The sequence below is a fragment of the Ambystoma mexicanum genome, chromosome 5q, assembly GCF_040938575.1.
Source record: "Ambystoma mexicanum isolate Mex_15411 chromosome 5q, UKY_AmexF1_1, whole genome shotgun sequence".
Taxonomy (NCBI): Eukaryota; Metazoa; Chordata; class Amphibia; order Caudata; family Ambystomatidae; genus Ambystoma; species Ambystoma mexicanum.
Window position 1 is genome coordinate 809075052 of NC_090933.1, and position 18030 is coordinate 809093081.

At 42.7% G+C, this 18030-nt stretch overlaps 1 protein-coding gene and 1 long non-coding RNA gene across 3 annotated transcripts in view; one reads left to right on the plus strand and one right to left on the minus strand.

Moving 5' to 3' along the window:
- LOC138497680 (carbonic anhydrase 13-like) overlaps window positions 1-18030 on the plus strand; it is a 1250189-nt gene that overhangs the window by 572942 nt on the left and 659217 nt on the right. The gene's annotated exons all lie outside the window — the stretch shown is intronic.
- Window positions 1-18030, minus strand: part of LOC138497682 (uncharacterized) — a 308845-nt gene that overhangs the window by 208598 nt on the left and 82217 nt on the right. Inside the window, exons 2-4 of the long non-coding RNA XR_011278638.1 lie at window positions 9535-9579; window positions 9377-9421; window positions 9063-9147 (exon numbers count right to left, since the gene is read on the minus strand). This is a non-coding gene — a long non-coding RNA (uncharacterized lncRNA). The remainder of the gene's footprint in view (window positions 1-9062; window positions 9148-9376; window positions 9422-9534; window positions 9580-18030) is intronic.

The window sequence follows — 18030 nt, forward strand, 5'->3', positions numbered from 1 at the left end:
GAGTGCCAGTGACAGACCAATATTTAAGCTGAACGAGCTGCATTCTGGTTGATGTTATTATATCTTTTTAGTTTTGGCTATTAGATGGTGCTGTAAAGTCTGCCCATAAGCCAAAACAGTTTGCATGGAAAGTGAAGGTAGGAGAGAGATGAGATGTAAGGAGGGACACACAGCCTATGGTTGTTGTTTGTTTATTTACCCAGCCATTCACTGCCCATTGTCACGCTAGTCCCCATGTTCATTCCTAAGCACTATCTGCCCTACCCCACCAGAAACACATCCCCTGGGCTCCCTTTGAACTAGCTCTCTCAAGCAGCAACATCAGACTGTGTTTTGTGAAGGACCTGCCAGTGCTATCTCAAGGATTTCCTTTGACAGGCAATGGCTTAATTGCAGCTGTACATGCACTATGGGTGCAATAAGAATGCATTTAACCAAGTGTGCCTTCAGATACTTGATTTACAAGACATATTTGTCCTCACATCTGATGCCCTGTTAAAAATAAGTATTGGCATAGTTAACAGTGTTGGCTTATGTATAGGTATTATATATGCTCACAAAGTCACATTGACATCTTATGGCCAGGTATTATCATTAGGGCAATACCTGGCAAATGCTGATCCCATGCCTAGGGCAAAAACCTTTGCCTTTGCTATGCTTGTTTACATAATCTGTGAGTGCCATTTTTGGGTATTGCACATATGGTGGAGTTTTATCACCATCTTGTGGCGCAAAAAATACTATTGAGAGTAGAGATAATTGAATGGATGCTTTCTTCTGCCATCATACCTCAACTCAGGCACAAGCAATAAGGAGAAAACTACAATTTGGGGAGTTTGAGTTACATTCTGTCTCTCATCCTAGTCCCTCATCCTGATTTCCCATCTTAATCTCACATCTTGTCATACTAGTCTTTCATTGTACCTTCACTCTATTCCTGAGTTAAACTCCTTCTTCACCATTGTTGTCATTGTCCCCTCATCACAGTCCTTTGTTCTTCATTCGAGTCCTTTGTCCTAGTCCAATCCTTCATTCTAGTCCTTTGTCTTTCATTCTCGTCCTTCCCCTTAGTCCTCTGACCTGGTCCTTTCTCTTTGTCCTTCTTCACCGTACTCCTTTATCCTAGACCTTCATCCCACTCTTTCATCCTAGTCCTTTATCCTAGTCGTTTTTCCTAGCCATTCATCCTAATACTTATCATTTGTCTTAGGCCTTCTCTTTCTTTCTAGTCCATCAACCCTTTCCTAGTCCTTAGACCTGCCTTGTGCTAGTACTCACATTCTTTCTCCTTGATACTAGCTATTTGTCCAAGTCTTTCCTCATAGTATTCCCTTTATCCTAATCCTCATCTTTTATAATAGTTCATCATCATAGTCCTTCTCCTTCGACCTAGTCCTTTTCCTTTGTCCAAGACGTTCTAATTATCCTAATCCTTTGCTGTTCCTTTACCCTAGTCCTGTGCCTTGTCTTTCTCCTTTGCCCTAGTTCCTCTTCAACATCCCCGCCCTTCATACTAGCACTTTATTTTCCTAGTCCTCCTTCATCCTAGTCTTCCATCTTCGTCCTTGTCCATTTTCTTCGTCCTAGTTCTTAAACCTAGTCTCCTTCTTACTATACCTTGTAGTTCATCTTAATCCCTACGCCTTGTCCTAGTGCTTAGTACTAGTCATTCTTCCTTGTCCTTCTCCCTTTTCCTTCTCTTGTGTTCTTTTCCAACCTTATCATTCATCATAGTCATCCTTCATCCAAGCCTTTCATCCTAGTCCTTTATTGCACTCCTGTGTCCTAGTAATGTATAATTGTCCTTGGTCCCAGTCCTTCATTGCAGTCATTGTTCCTATTCTGGTCCTTTTGCTTCCCCCCTAATCATTCTCTTTTATAATAGTCATTCTCCGTCGTCCTTGTCCTTAATCCAGGTCCTTCTACATCATCACACTAATTCTCCTTCATCTTATTCCTCCTCCTTCCCCTAGTCTTTCACCTTCACCCTGTTCCTTTTCCTACTTCTTAATCCTTGTCCTTCTCCCTCATACTACATACTAATCCTTTCCTTTTATCCTAGTCCTCCTTCATATACCCCTTCTACTTCATCCTTATCCTTCTTCTTAGTCCTTGTCCTTTTCCCTCAGACTAGCGATTCTCCTCCATCCTAGTCCTTCACCACTGTACTAGTCATTGGACATTATTCTTCTCCTTCATCCTAGACCTTAGTCCTAGTCCTTCTTCTTCATCCTACCCCTGCTCTTTCATTCAGGTTCTTCTCACTAGTCCTTGGCTGTTATCCTAGTCCTTCTTCTTTATCCTATTCCTTCATCTCAGTCCTTCTCCTTCATCCTAGACCTTCCCCTTCGTCCCAATCCTTTGTCCTAATCCTTGGCAGTCTCCCAGTAACCCAGTCAGTCAAATGGGGTCATTAGGAGTTTGCCTGTATCCCGCCTGTAATCCCAGCAGGATACCTGCAAATGGACCTACCGTTACCAAGCCTGGAATCCTGGAATTTCTGGGTTATTACTGGAGTCGGCAATGACGGTCATTCTGCATTCCATGGACTCCTCCATGGCAAACCTGTAGTTTGGCGGTGTTGGAAAAGTGGCGGTAACAGAATTACTGCCACTTTAACTGCACTGCCAAACTTAATAATGAGGACCAAAGTCTCTAATTGTCTAATGTTCCCTTTGTGCATAACTTCTACCTTTCCTTTTTTTTTCCCTACATATGTCTCACTTTGTTTCACCTTCTCTGCTACTTGCTCATTCTTTCTGTTCATCTCTCTGAAGAGTGTGGTGCTGGTCTTGGTGGAAATTATGCAATTTATGAGAATGTTGCTCTTTTTTTGCTAAAACAACCACTTCCATTTTGTAACTGGGTGCCTCATTTGGTTGGAGGGTTTGAGATACATATGGCTCTTAAGCTCTGTTATTAAGCATGAAACCTGGAAGCATGGACTGGATGGTTCCACTGCTTTAGTTGTCTTAGAAGTAAATGGCAAGGCATAAAGGCAGCTCAGAGTTTTCTCAGCCAGAAATGCAACACAGCCTTAGTAGAGGAGGATTTTAAGGATTGTGGCAGTTTTAGTGAGAAAAATGTGGCACTGGTCTTGTCATCAGAAAGTATCAAAACATTAATAATGCCCATGGTGTCACTTTATGGTATGTGGCATGTGGGAATGATGATGTCATCAAGCTGGCCACCAAAAAATGACATGATAATGTAAGAGCACAGTTTCAGTCAACACCCCCACATACTTCAGAGAGGCAGCCCAATAGCCTCTCTCCTTCCTGTGATGAATCATGTGGATCTCTCGCTGAGCCCCTGCCTAAAGTCTTCTCCCAGGTGTCAGGGAAAGGCAGATGCTTCCTGATCCAGACTTTGGGGGTGGTGCCCTGCAGGAGAATCACGTGGCAGAGATAAGGCTCCGGGTGGTGAGGAGATCCCTTGGGATGAAACATGGTATTTGTCTTTTAAGGGGAAGAACCAAGTACCTAGGTATGCAATGGTTCATTGTCATTAGGTTTTGTCTAATCCATGAATTGAACCTCCCAATGTGGGTAACGCTGGGGTAAAATCTGTAAACATCACGAGTAAGGAAAGCTTGTCTGAGAATTAGTTAGACACCATCATAACTCCTAGAGGTACGGTGAAAGGAAATCTGTTGATAAATTATTAACTGAACTGCCTTACCCTTTTCCAAGTAAATTGTGATGTTTCCTTAAGTATACTTAGAAGAAATGAACCTGAGTTTAAAAGTAGAAAGCTGGCAAGAAAACCTAATTTTGTTGTTGGGGACTTCAAGTCCCATAATTTCCTGAGTACTGGGACGAGGAATTGAGCTCAAGAGCAATGTTGCAGAAGTGGCCAGCTTGTTAATGCTAACGACCCACACCTGAGGGAGAAGTTTGAGGAAAGAGAGGGAGCAGGGACCACAGAAGAGCAGATTCCAAATACTGGTCCTGAGCGGGTCCTTTTCTCCCTAAATCTGAAGTGCAGAGGTTGCACAGCGGGAAGCATGAAGGAAGATGGCTTTCCATCATGTGAACCGAATTGCAGAGACTGCACAGCAGGAAGTGTGTCTGTTCAAAAGGAGCTAAAGCAGTGGATGTCCTGCAGCACTAGAAGGGATTGAAGACAGAAGCCGGTGAGTGTTACCAAGCATTCTAATCCCTTGCACAAACAAATGCAGGCAACAGAAGCAAAGGAGAATCAGTTGCGTGCAAGTGAAATTGTTGTTAACCCGACTGTTCATTGTCGGACAATGAAGGCAACAAAAGTAGCACTTTTGTATGTGTGAAACTGCCTGAAAAGTATTAATTAAATATTCAACTGAAGAAAGCAGCTGAAATACTAATCGTGTGTGCCTAAAGGTGATTCCAAAGTGAAGGCTAACTGAAGGATCATTTGTAAAGCAGCAGAAAACATTGTTACTTTGAATTTAAGTGACTAAACTTTAATTTGTGAGTTCCAGGGAACAAACAAGCATTGTCCAAAGCCAAGAGTGCTACAAACACTGTCCAAAGCCAAGAGTGGTACACGCATTGTCTAGAACCAAAGCAACTAACACCAAGGCATGCCACTAAGCTAATGGGACCAGCAGGAAGAGAAATATTGATTGCAATGTCTTAAAGGGATGAAGCTTGTTAATGATAACTGTTCCCTAAAAATTGAAGTTGATATACAAATACACATTGCCAAATCCAAAAGGAGGAAAGGTAGAATTACATTATTAAGGGCATTTTGGTTACTAGTGTTGCAGAAAGACAAAAGTGGCAAAGAGGTTGCCCTTGTGGAAGGTCAATGTTCAGAAGAAGAGTTCCTTGCTAACATGAAAGGGTTGAAGAGCACTAATGTGAATTTTGTCTTTTCTGAAAAGTTGCTGAAAGACACATAGGGCCTCATCACGAGTTGGGCGGTAACGCCGGCGCTAATAGCGCTGGCGCTATCTTCCCTACCGCCAAACCCACCGGCGCTATTAGCGCCGGATCACGGGTTTGGCGGTATTGGAATTCCCCATTCCCCATTGAGCCCATTCGGAAATGCCCCATTCCCCATTGGGCTCAATAGGGAAATTTTGCGCTCATACCGCCAGCGGATTTACCGCCGGCGTATGTGCGTGAATTTTCAGCGGATTTCCCCCCAGCTCAGAGCTGGGGAAAAATCCGCCGAAGCCCTGATTTGGCAGACCCTTAAATCCGGCGGTAACAGCGCTACCGCCGGATTTAAGGGTTACAGCCAGACTTGTGATGAGGCCCATAATTGCAAACTGCTGAAGCTGTGGTAAACCTTCTACCAGTAGATTTAGAACTTCAGAAGCACTGTTGATTGTGGAAAACTATTGGGCAGGCGAGTAGACCCACATGGTGAATCCTTGTAGAAGTGGGCCTGGTATGAGAATGAACCAGGTGGGACTAGAAGTGCTGTGACGTTATCCTGACCAAGATACCAATTGTGATTTATGGTGTTGAAAGGAGAGCTGAGAAGAGCTGACACTAAGAAGCTGTCTTTAATTCAATTCTTGCCCAACGCTGTGTTTCTTTGAATCTTACAAGAAGCTGCAATTCTTTGAAATTTGTAAGCTGAAGCAAATCATTTTGACAAAGAATATCATTGATGCTATTTGATGAACTGAAAATCACTATTCAAGGAAGAAGAGGAATCTTTATTTTGTTGAACATTGGATTGATAGAGCTTTCCCATGACAAGCTGAAGGTGCAAACAACTGTGTTGGAATTGTGTTCCAAACCTGGATTTCCTTGTTTTTTTGTTTAACGTTGGAGCTGAAGATATCCTTTGTTACAGTGTTTCCTTTAGTTTATTTTAGACAGGGAATTCCTTGTCAGAGTCGGGCCAGTGAGTCATTGATTGAAACATACATTTTGATAAAATGGCCTATTTTGAGAAATCATCTAAAAGTTGTCCACCTCACATTTCTGACGCCTCACATTCCTCACTTCTGTAGTGTAAATCTCTGGTAATAGGTGAGGTGGTTCCTTGTCTGTTTCCAAGAGACCCGCTGTGGGGAGCAGCTCGTACACTGTGCATATACTAATCACTGAAAGCACCTCCCTACCCCTTGGAAGGACAGTACTTAAAATCTGGATGAATACATCATGGCTATTTTGCCCTGGTCCAATCCCTTTAACTGTGAAACACGCATAGAAATCCTCATGAGATCCTTAGCTAGCAAGTGGCCAGAGACCTGAAACTTGCGATTGCAGTATTATTGGAAAGTTCATCATACCCCTCCAAAAAAACCTGTCTGTTATTGCTTATTCACTGCTCCTCACCATCCTTCAGCCAACACACTACATCCCCCTTTTATGGCCAATGTAATGCACAATTGTTGAGGAATCCACACTCAATCTTCCATCCTTTCTGTTCCTTGTTTAATTGTAAAGAATCCCTTGCAGAGTTGCAGCATCACTCTGATACCAAAGGCCTGGTGCCATGTCAAAACCTGGTGAGTTGAGGCTGTTGGTGGGGAGGGGAGATTTAATTTTGAACTCCCTGCGAAGAGTTTGAGACTTGTAGGAGACGGCACGGTAGACATCTGGGTGACATGAGCAGGAATTCTACCCCCTGCCCTACCCAATGCCTGCTTTGACGGGCCCTGCCCTCAATGGTCAAAAGTCTCAAAAGGCCACTAAGCAGAGTGCCTGGGCAAATTAGTGTGAGTTTTGAAGCATCCGTCACCCTGGTACCAAAACCTAGTAAGGAAGGTGAAATGTGTGAATGCTGTCCACACAGTTCTTGCCACCCATAAGCCTTAGCAGGTTATGCTAATGCCTGAGTTTCCACACTGCCTCTTTCCCTCATCTGTCAACTTGCATAGCAAGGTGCCATTGGGAGTTAGCGAAATAGGACCTATCTGCAAATGGCACGGGGTAGGAGTGTAGGTGTTTTGCCTTGTATGGCCTACTCCCACCTTCTCCTGAATAACCAACTCCCCTTTAAGCTCTCCCACCACCTTACATCACACACACACCCCCCAGAGATGGCACCCACAGCCCTAATAATTAGCACATCAACACTAACTGAGCCACAACTAGCTCTCCTCTTTAGCCCATTCATTCTCTCCCACATCAGCAGCAAACTAGTTCAGAGATGTGTAGTGTATAAGATCTTGGGCTCTTCCGTATGGTTAACATACTGCCAGGTTTCTCTGCCAAACCCATAGAAGGCAGATTGGCACTCAGGAACTGGGTACTTCTGACCTGCACCCATCAACAACACAGGTGTCCGATCTGCCTTTCCCGCTACTAATTAACTCCCCTCCCTTTTTCTTACAGAGCCAAGAGCAGCAAGGTCACCAATGGTGGCACGCAGGAGTTATACAAGGCCAATTACATTACATTACATCTTCAATAAATACATTACTTATGTATGGACTTTAATATCTAAGGTCTCACTTTAAAGGCGTGCAGTCCTCAAAAGGTGGATCTAGCAACACTTACTACTATTTTAAAGTCAGTGGTGTCTCAGAAATGTCCATATTCATATTATAAATCCTCATTTCTACTTTCAATTGGATGCTCTGTTTGGCAGGAAATTTGAGCATTTGCTATGGTATTTTCACTTGGGAAATATGATTATATATTTGGACTGAACCTCTGAAATTATAACCGTGAGATAACATACTTATACAGAATGCTTTAGTAGGTCAGTAACTGTGATCAGTATCATCTTTGCTCAAACCAGTGTGAGAAATATTATCACCTTTTCCTCCTCTCTCACACATGTCTGTACAAGGCAGGCTGTTTCCTTAAGATTTACACATCGGTTACATCTTACTCCTATCTAGTCCAGAATGGAATTTGGAGCAAATCTTGTTTCACAGAGAATGTGAGCTATTGCTCTGTCCCCCATTTTATATCCATGTCCAATGCAAGAGGGACTACTTGGTGGTGGTGATTGGGTCATTTTGGTTCCAGATCATGACCTGATGGCTGGCTCTCATAAAATGCAGATATGAATATACTTCTTATCGCAGTAACGTTTCTGTTTCTTAGAAATAACAGCACATCACAACTCTGCAGCTTTAAGTTATACTGGTTCTGTGCTCAAAGACCTAGCAAATAAATGCTTCCAGTTTATCTATTACCTGCTCTGTATTTTTTGTGTTCCTAGTGAACTAGTTAACTTGCTGTAGTGAATGCTTTCCAATATGAAATCTTACCTTTCCTTGACAAAGTACCTGTGCTATTAGATCCAGACAAGGAGTGAAATGCAGGTAATGCAGAATCCTTCAAGGAGCCTCTAGTCATAGGAATATCTCTGCAATAAAATAATCAGCCTCATTTTACATGAAGCTCAGTGGTAAATAAGGGAGCAAAAGAAAGATGTAATGCTTTTACACCTTGATTTACTTTGCTTCCCCATTTTCCTGCAGTGACAAGATGGAGGAGGGGCACGGAGTGGAGATCAGATCTCTGCCATGTTGGATAGAATAAAAGAGATAATGTAGACCGCCTGAATCTAAAGTGAATAGGTGCCTGAAAATGCCTTCAGTTATTCACGTGTTGTACTTTTCTTCAATTACTACAAAAAAGGTGTACCTGTAAAATGCAGGTAATTGCTTTCTTGCTTGAGAGACAACACACAACATACGGCATGGATTTTGCAACAAACTAAATATACTTTCAAGGCCCAACGATTGGATTGCAAACAGCTTCAAAATCACATTTAAAATGCTGCCTTGTTGCACTAGAACAGAGGTATGTGTCAGGGCCGGGGCCAATACTACCTTGGGTCTAGTCATTTCACGTGATTTCAGGGACAACAGTAGACACAGCAGAGGGATTCCTGCACAGGTGACATGGGCACAGTTGGTGCACACGTGGAGGCATCTGGGATGATTTGGAGGTGGCAGGAGGCATAGTAGGGATGGGACGAGTGGGAGGAGCAGGAGGCATACGCCAGGCTTAAACTATACTTCCCATTACATGCAATTACATGGGGGCCATGACAGTTCTAGGGCTACATAAGCCACACCCACATGTTCACCAGTGCTTGGCATTATTTCAGTCACACACTTAGTTTCCCAGCAGGGCCGGCATCTCCTCACTTACCAGCTGGATCTTCCATCTGTTCTGCTCTGCCGGTCGACCGTCTCTCGAGTGCTTCGTAACCTGGAACTCATCACCACCGGCAACACTTGCAGGAAAGAAGACATAAAGAACATGGGTCAGATCTTGCCAGTGCTTCCTTGAAAATGTCCCACTCTAGGTTCCCGTTAAGACTATCTCAGAACAACGCGCCCACAAAAGGCAGACCCTCGGTTTCAGCCTCTTCCCTCACTCCACTGCAGCAGACCCACACTCATTAGGCTTGTCTCGTCACACTGCATTGTTCAAAAGCTGAATCAGCTTGGGAATTCACTTACCTGATCAATCTAGCAGTTCCAACACCGCGGTTACATATCTGGAGCCTGAAAGGGAGAAAAGCCAAGGATTACTGCAATGCACAGCATTTAAACGCTTCTACAAAGGCAGACATTACAGATTACAGAATGAAGCTGAATCAACTCGAGAATTAGCTTACCTGATCAAGCCGGCAGTTCAAACACAAGGGTTACATATCTTGAGCCTGAAAGGAAGAAAAGCTGTGGATGACTGCAATGCAAGGCATTTAAAAACTTTTACAAAGGCAGACATTACATATTACAGAGACATTGCATGCTGAACAATAACAGCACTGTTGCCATGCAAGGCATTTCAGGATTTCAACGACATTTGAAAAGACATTGGGCCTCATTAAAAGTCCCGGCGGCCCGGGATATCAGGCAACGGAAAGGGTAAGTCCCCATTCCCATAGATTCCATGGGAATGGGGATATGGAAGCACCAGCACTGTTGCTAAAGGTGCCGATGCTTCTGTGAAAACTCTGCAGGCAGGTGTCATTACTCCCGGCAGGTCAGACCTGTCGGGCGCAACGGCCCCCGCCCGCAGATTTTTAGTTTGGTGGTCTGTAAGGGTTCTGGTATGGTGCATCCCACACCATTATTTCAGGATCACCACACTTGTAATGAGGCCTAATTTGTGCAGAGCAAGGACAACCCCAGTGAAGCAACTGGCAGTGTCCATCCCTAAAGAAACAGCCCAAAGTAGCAGGTCTGCATTTGGTGTAGTCAGTGCACCCACAACTGGCTGGAGAAGCTGTCAGTCTACTTTTCAGAGATTCCCTCAAGACACCTGTCGGGTATTTAGGAATCCGTGGGGTCAGCATGGGAGGAAGGTTACCATGCTAAGGGATACTAAGCCACTCTCTTTCATCACACAATTTCAGAGGGTTCAGCTCATCACCTTGGGAGGAGAGGCAGACAAGGGATACACAACAATAGGTCCCCATTTACCTAGCTGTGTCTCCCAGGATTGTACAATATTGCAATTATAAGTGACCTGGCAGAGGAGGTGGAGGTCCACAGTGCTCCTGCAGGCTCCTGAAGGTGAGAGCAAAACAGTCTGCAACCTGTGGATCTCTGAATTGTTTGTAATACAACTCCCACAATCCCTCATAATTGACTATGCTGACAAAGGGTAATGGAAAAAGTAGTCCAGAACATCTGGAGAGCCAACTATTATAGACTATCAGTACTAGAACAGTGCACTGAAAAGTCAAAGGACTGGCATCAATTTATGTTATTCTGAAAATATTGACAAGCATAAAAGAAAGCCACGCTCCAGTTCCTATGTGACCCAGAAAACATTGTTAATGTTTCAACCAAGCTTAATGTATTCATCTCCAATTTTACAAACCAGTATATTGGTGTATGCTTCAAATGAAGGAAAATGACTTAGTGTATACATTGCAATGTGCTCCTTTTTCAGGGTATGTTGAACACAAAGGAAAGACATCACTGTAAGGCATTTATAAAGAATGACTTGTGCACCATCAATATAACAGAAATTGACAAGCCTTGATTGTAAAGGAAATCATTGGTGTTCTAATGTAGATTTCCTAGTGCTGATTTTCCAGGGAACATGACAGCAAGTCATTTTCTTTCAGTTTGGCTCTGGAACTAGTTGTTGATTGGGGTGGTTTGAAGGTCCAAAGGATTCACATATCCAACTAAAGACAAATAATGCTTATTTATCCAACGTCACAGAAGCCCACTGCAGTCCTTGTAACAATAACACCATCTGTTCAAGGTTTCTACCAAATACAGTAGTTGAAATGAAATTCTAAATCATGGGCCTCAAAATGATACAATTGGTTCTAAACACATGACATAAGGATCTGTTTTGCAAACTCCCCAGTTTCAAAGAAAGATTGATGCACTTAAGATAAGAACTCTGCACTAGGCCTTCCCATAAATGCTCCATGTTAGCCCTAACAAACAAAGAAGGCATGTCGGTCAACCCCATTAATCATTAACTGAAAGGAATGCCTCGACACAAGGTTTCATAATTTAAGGAAATCAAGATCATGTAAAGTTAGCACCAGAAATGCATCTAGAAATTATTTTCAACATAACTCCACAACCAAATGACATAGACTCAAAGAAAGAAGTGTGTTGTGACCAAGAGATTGTCCTCTATTAAATAATATGACATTTGTAGGACTATTTAAAAAAATACAAAAAGTGTTCATAAACAAATCACATATTATCACACAAATTCATAACGCATATGTGTTTGTGAGGAACATGGGAACCCAGAAATGTGTATTTCACAGATGTGTCATATTGCTACAATAATATATGGAATTAAATATGGTTTTGAATTCAAATGTGTCTAGAGTATTCAGCCCCTACCCTTTTAAGTGTCCAGAAATATAACAAACTGATGATAACAAAAGGGTGTATTCTTTGGGAGTGTCTGCCTATTAAGTAAACCAGTGGAAATACTTGACCAATCAAAAGTGTGAAGTTGCAATGACAAAGTGTGGCAATAATTCCACTGATGAAGTAGAAACACCAGGGAATAAGGAGAACTATACAATTGAAAACTATATAGATGCAGGATACCAGTTCCAAATGGATGAGAGCTGAGCTTGGATATTATCTGGAGGTGATTGGGCCTTATCCATGGGGAAACCTACACCTGACAGAGACCTGCTTTCCTAGAGGAAGAACAAGATCAGAATTGGGCTAGCTGACTTGGAGTTCTTTTGAAAACTCTTAAGGATCCCTCCTGGCTCTGTGCCTTCAAGAATTGTTCAAAAGTGAGGATGAACTGGGAGGTAACATCCACTAAGATGAGCACATTCCAAATAGATTGCTTGGGCATGCAAAGTGGGAACTACACTTTGCTTTCCCACTGTATTGAGAACCAAGCTTGATTTTCTTTACCTGGGAAAAGATACACTTTCCTGCACCAGCTCTTTGCAAATCCAAAGCCAATTAAATAAAACTATGCAGGTTTTCACAGGTGTAGGCTGACACCGGATTTATGGAAGGATGCACATTTACAGGATTCACTGATAATCTTTGTCCTGTGAAAGCCATAGATATTTCTAAAGACAGATTGAGGATGAAAGGGAGCTTAGCTGTGTCACTTTAATTTCCATAGAAAATGATGTGAGAATGCAGATTCTCATAGAAAATGATGCTAGCGTATAATACAATAACTCCTCACTCATAACATCGCAAAGTATGGGGAGGACCCTGAACCTGTGGGACCAGATAAACAAAAAAAAGGAGGAGGGGCATTTATTCCTTTATCAGAAATTCACACAATTATATCCCGATGTTGAATGTGTAAACCACTACACTGTGTCTTCTCAATTGATACTGCAACGTCCCTAAACAAATGGTTGTAGACCCTAATGCAATCTGCCATAGTTTTGATTTTACTTGCATGCATATGCTAGAAACCCAGAGTAGCATATCTACATGGGATTGCATTGCTAAAGCAGAATTCAGCTCGAACGTATGTTGCTTTAATGCTATTTTTTTATGCAATCATTCTTTGGTACTTATACTTGCTATTGATAGTGAAGAGATTAACATGTTTTTATTTGCTATGTGAAGTAGATGTATACAGTGGCCAATAAGCAGACAAAAAATATAATACTAATAATAATTGATCTATTGCCTGACTGCATTTGTCCAAATCTTTTTAGTGAGAATTACAAAGGTATGCCAATTCTTGTTTCTGTAAACCAGTTACAAATATACCAATATTTTACTGTGGTGAGTTCCCCAGAATAAAATCAGGGGACCCTTCTGACCCATTTAACATTACATTTTTATAAGTCAGCAAGCAAAGTCTGATGGTCACACAGAGAAACCTGTGTAAACCCCTGCTTTATTCATATGTGCTATAAAACAAGAAGTAAGATTTTGCCAAAATGTTTAATTTGCGATACGCACTCAAACAAAGGAAACAAGAGATATCTCCCGACCAGTGGGAAATATGTTTAGATTTGTTTCGGGGAGTCTACAAACGGGTCAGGAAATATTGAGAATTAAGGCGTTTAAAAGGTACAGACAATGCTTTGAGAAATGAATTACAGAGACTAAAGAACAAACAGAAAATGGAAAAGGGGTTTCAGCAAAGGAATGGGGCTGGATCTAGGTAATCGCTGATGACTTTGATGTGCCATCAGCGAGCAACAGAGGTAAGACAGGGGAAGAGGATAAGGAGGAGGAAGGGGGGATATTGCCAAAGTGCTAGGTGCATCAAATGCAGTAACCATGCCACGCAAACTGTTGAGGAAACCAGGCTAACATATCAATTAAGAGTGATCACAAACAGTTGAATCTTTATTTGTTATCTTGCAAGTCAAGGAAAAGCAACCCTCAGTTAATAGGAACAAACTGCTCTAACATGACCCACCCTCCAGACCCCTCACCATTATACATCACTGATCACCTGACGCAATTGAAACTCATGAAAATTTGAGAACACACTACTAGGCTTTGCAGCACACTTATCCAATCTCCGCCAAAACAATTAAATCATGGATTTCCATCAAGTCTTTAGATAGTATCTATTTACGGTTATGATGTCATATGATAATTTCTTCTCGGCCAATGCCTTAACGAGGGGTGTTGGTCCTCCACCCCCATAATGACTTACATTTGTCTATGTACAGTCCCATTGTCCATACCAGTTCAGGATGTTTTAATTCACCATGTGGGCGCCTTCGACCTTGGCTCACTAGCCCTGCTTGTCATAGCTTATTAGTTCAGTTCTTAGTACACATGCTTAAGTGAATCTCCAGAGTATTAGGTATAGGCAAAGCCAAATGGGAACAGTAGAATGTCTAAAACTCAGCTTATACTTTTTTTTTTATAGAGGAATGGGCATTTAATATAAATAGGGGTGGGGCCATCTTTATTTGGGCTATACATATGGTCCACATGTACTTTGATATTCTTCAGTCTTTATTTATTTTCTTTATCATCTATTTTCTTTTGCACCCCCCCTTTTGCACTAGAGTCCAACCTAAATAATCCTGAAAACAACTCTTTCATAAACATGTCCTAGTTCCTCTACCTGTTACATGGTCTAGTTACATGGGAACCGGTCCAATGCAGAGAGGCCTTTATTTCTCCCCTACATTACAATCTAGAGTTCAATGATTGTCTGCACGTCTACCTCTAGTTGTAATTCATTTGGCTCATAGTCTAGACCCTAAATCTTTATTTTACAATATTGACCTTTGTTGTTTGCTCTACTCCCAAGTCTGTATGGGGTGTAATTCACATGTATACAGTCTCTTCTAGATCCTCACCTAGAGCACCGCAAGATTATCCCTGCAAAATAAACAAAGAATAATGTTAGACACATTGTGCTGGTAAGGAAAGGTATTTCCCTTACTTCTTCAACAACGTGGCATATCACATAAAAGGGAGTATACAGAGTTGATTTCCGGTGAGCAATTTGGAAGGCCTTTTTCTCACTATTAAGCACAGCCTCTAAAATATGTAACTCCCTTTGAACATCTGTTATCTCTTACTCTTTGACCTGTGGTCATAACTCTAGCAGACCTTCGAACTTTTGAGGAATCATTTCTGTCCAAACCTGTTCAAGTTTGACATGCAACCTTACTATCTGCTTTGTTTCTGTTGGCCAGAAAACAAAATGTTTTCTCATTTTCATCTGTAAAGTAAAAGGAGTACCTACTGAAGGCAATGCGTCAACTCCACACAGCTATCATTGTCCTGAACAAGTTTCTTACCTTGAATTGTAACACCTGTTGCATACCCTTCCCAACATATCCTGTTTCACAATAACAACACTCTCTGGCCACTTACTAACTTACTAAGATGATCCACTTTGGAAGTTTCTTGAGCTATAAGTGTACATTTTTGCCTATGCCTATCCACAGATCAGGGGATATTCCTCGAGCAGAAGTCAAATAACAACTAGGACTTCCGGGTGGTTGCACTTCCTGCACTTCACGATGAGAGACCCAGTCCCATTTGCAGCCTGCCCAAGGTCCTGATACCATTTTGCTTCTTGGATCCCATGTGCCATTAAATGGATCTTTAGCTTAAAAGGTGCACATTCTTCTTTCACTGCATCAACATCCACTTCACTTCCAGGACCAAATGTCTTCCGGGATTCAAGAATTTTTTCTGAGTGCTTTTGGCTTGCTGTGATGAAGCACATTTTCTTGTACACTTACTAGTTGATTATATAGGAAGTCTTGAACTTCAGCACAAGCATTCCAAGGCTGTTCCAGCAGACCCTATCTGACGAATCAGCTGAGTTAATACTTTGCTTATGATTGAGCCAGGAGTTCCAGTAATGTAGAACTCTCCCACATTAGTGTCCATGTTGGCGAGCTGTGCCCCAGTAATAAGCTGTTACGCTCACATGGTCTCTGCGGAGGCGTTGGGGCACTGTTGCAGCCCTCCCTGAACTGAAATCCCCCCCTTTCAGGCCTCTCCCTCAGTAGAAAAGCTGTGAGCGGCGGTACGTGGTGGTACTTCTCCTGCGTGGAGATAAGAGTGTGTGAGTGCGCCAATCTGTGATTACTGTACCTCTCGCGCCCTTCTCACCAAAGTATGGTTTCTGTGAGCATACGCCGGCCCATAAAGCTCACCTGAGAATTATGGAAGGTAAGCTCTCCGTCCTGCTACTTCTGGCATGGGCGCGTTGAATGGGATCTAGTTCCTTCACTGATCCCTGATAAGGATTAGTCCAGTCCAGCTGCGACTATGCTTCTCCTTATGATTGGTAAGTGTTGTGATTCTGTTCATTCTGTTTAACGTCTTTATATGTTGCTCCTTGTGCCCGCAATAATGTCTCTCTTCTGTTTTTTTCCCTTAGATGGAAATGCGGCCTCAATGCAGCTGTGAGACTCGAGAAGCGGCCGGATGGAAGATTGTTGCTATCGCAACGTTCGAAAGCAGGTAAGTGATGGTTTATGGAAAAGCACAAAGTATGGCGAAGCGCGACCTTAAACTGACTGTTTTTTCGATGTCTAACCTTGTCTTCTGTTTTTCCTTGCAGATGCTGCTGTCGCCAATGGAGCGCGTCGTGCTGCGGTGCCAAGATGAAGATTTCGGCGTTCCATAAAGTGCAAAGATGAATGCTCGGTTCGCCGAAAAGATGTACAGCTAAGAACAGCTTCCCCCAGTTGGTAAGTATGCTGGCAGGAAGCAGGATGTCCAGTAAGCAGGATCTTCAAAGGTAAGCAGGTCTGAACTCAGGCGACGGTGAGCGTTACGCTGCTGGTAAGTGCAGAATAACGAGAAGCGCCTGTCTTGAGGATCAGGGCAGCTTATATACCTATGAATCCATTAGCAGCCACAACCAAGAATACACTTGGGACTGCTTAATGGATGGAATGCTCAAGGTTAATGCATGTGAAGTGCTTCATGGATGGAATGTTCAACGGTAATGCATCTGAAGTGCTTAATGCATGGAATATTCAAGATTAATGCATCTGAAGTGCTATGTCCATAATAAAAGCTTTTTGGTGTTAAATGTATGTTCTTCTTTACTTTTGTTCATGAGCCTGGTGCCAGAGGCGCCAGGACAGTGTCCACCCAGGTCTCGTGTGCAGTGTTCATGCAACCCCTGCATGCCTGGGCCCCTTACTTTATGACGTAAACCCAGTTATTTTTCATCTAACTGATCATTGAGAGACTGGCACTGGTAGACACTCAACGCTGAAAGGGTTGGTATATGTCCACTGCACACCATGTCCGATAACTCCTTCTTACCACCCCTATGGAAAACATTTCCTTCTGTTCCTCCAAATGTATAGCTGCTCCTCCCATAACATTTGGAAAATGAATACTAACCTGAAAGGCAGACACAGGGAATGAGAAGACAATTGGTCTTAAAGAGGTGTCACAGATATCACAGAAATCACTCTAAGTCTTACAAACACATTTCAAGGGTTTTTCTTTTTCTTTGCGTGACTTAGGGCCATCCCTCTCTTTCTTGTATTGATGTTCATCCCTAACCCAGGCACCTGTAACTCCTGGTTAGTACTACTGAATGTTGACCCCCTACTGTCTAATCACTGTCTTATACTATAGGTGGCTCCCAAAGGGCTGGCAAACTAAGCTCCCTCAGGGACTTACTAACTGTCCCTACTATATCCAAACGTTAATCTTTTAACAGTGAATTGGTATAGTGCCTTGCACGTACTCAGTTGAATTGAGGCGGAGTCACTCATGCCCTATGGTTACCTTTTCTCTCCTACTCTTACTAACTCCCCCTCGAACTTAGGCCAGCCCACCAATCTTGTGTCCTGCTGATGTTGTGCTCCTAGTTTTTTCCTCCACCCTTTGATATTTCTTCTCCCATTCCTGTTTACCTCTCCTCTTCACTGCTACTGCTCCACTCCTCCACACCACTACCCCACTCCTTCACACACCTACTTCCCTCCTTCACACTACTATTCTTCTCTACCACTCTTCTACTCCCCTCCTCCATGCTACTATTCCCCTCCTCCATACTGTTACTCCCCTCCTCCTCCTACTCTCATCATCCCTGCAAACTATTCAAACACCCTCCTTTCACTCTGTACCATTAGTTTCATACCAACTCCTTACACTAGCTTTTCTACACACTTGACACACACACACATGAACAGTCGCACTGCAGAACCACTTTCACTCTTAAGCAA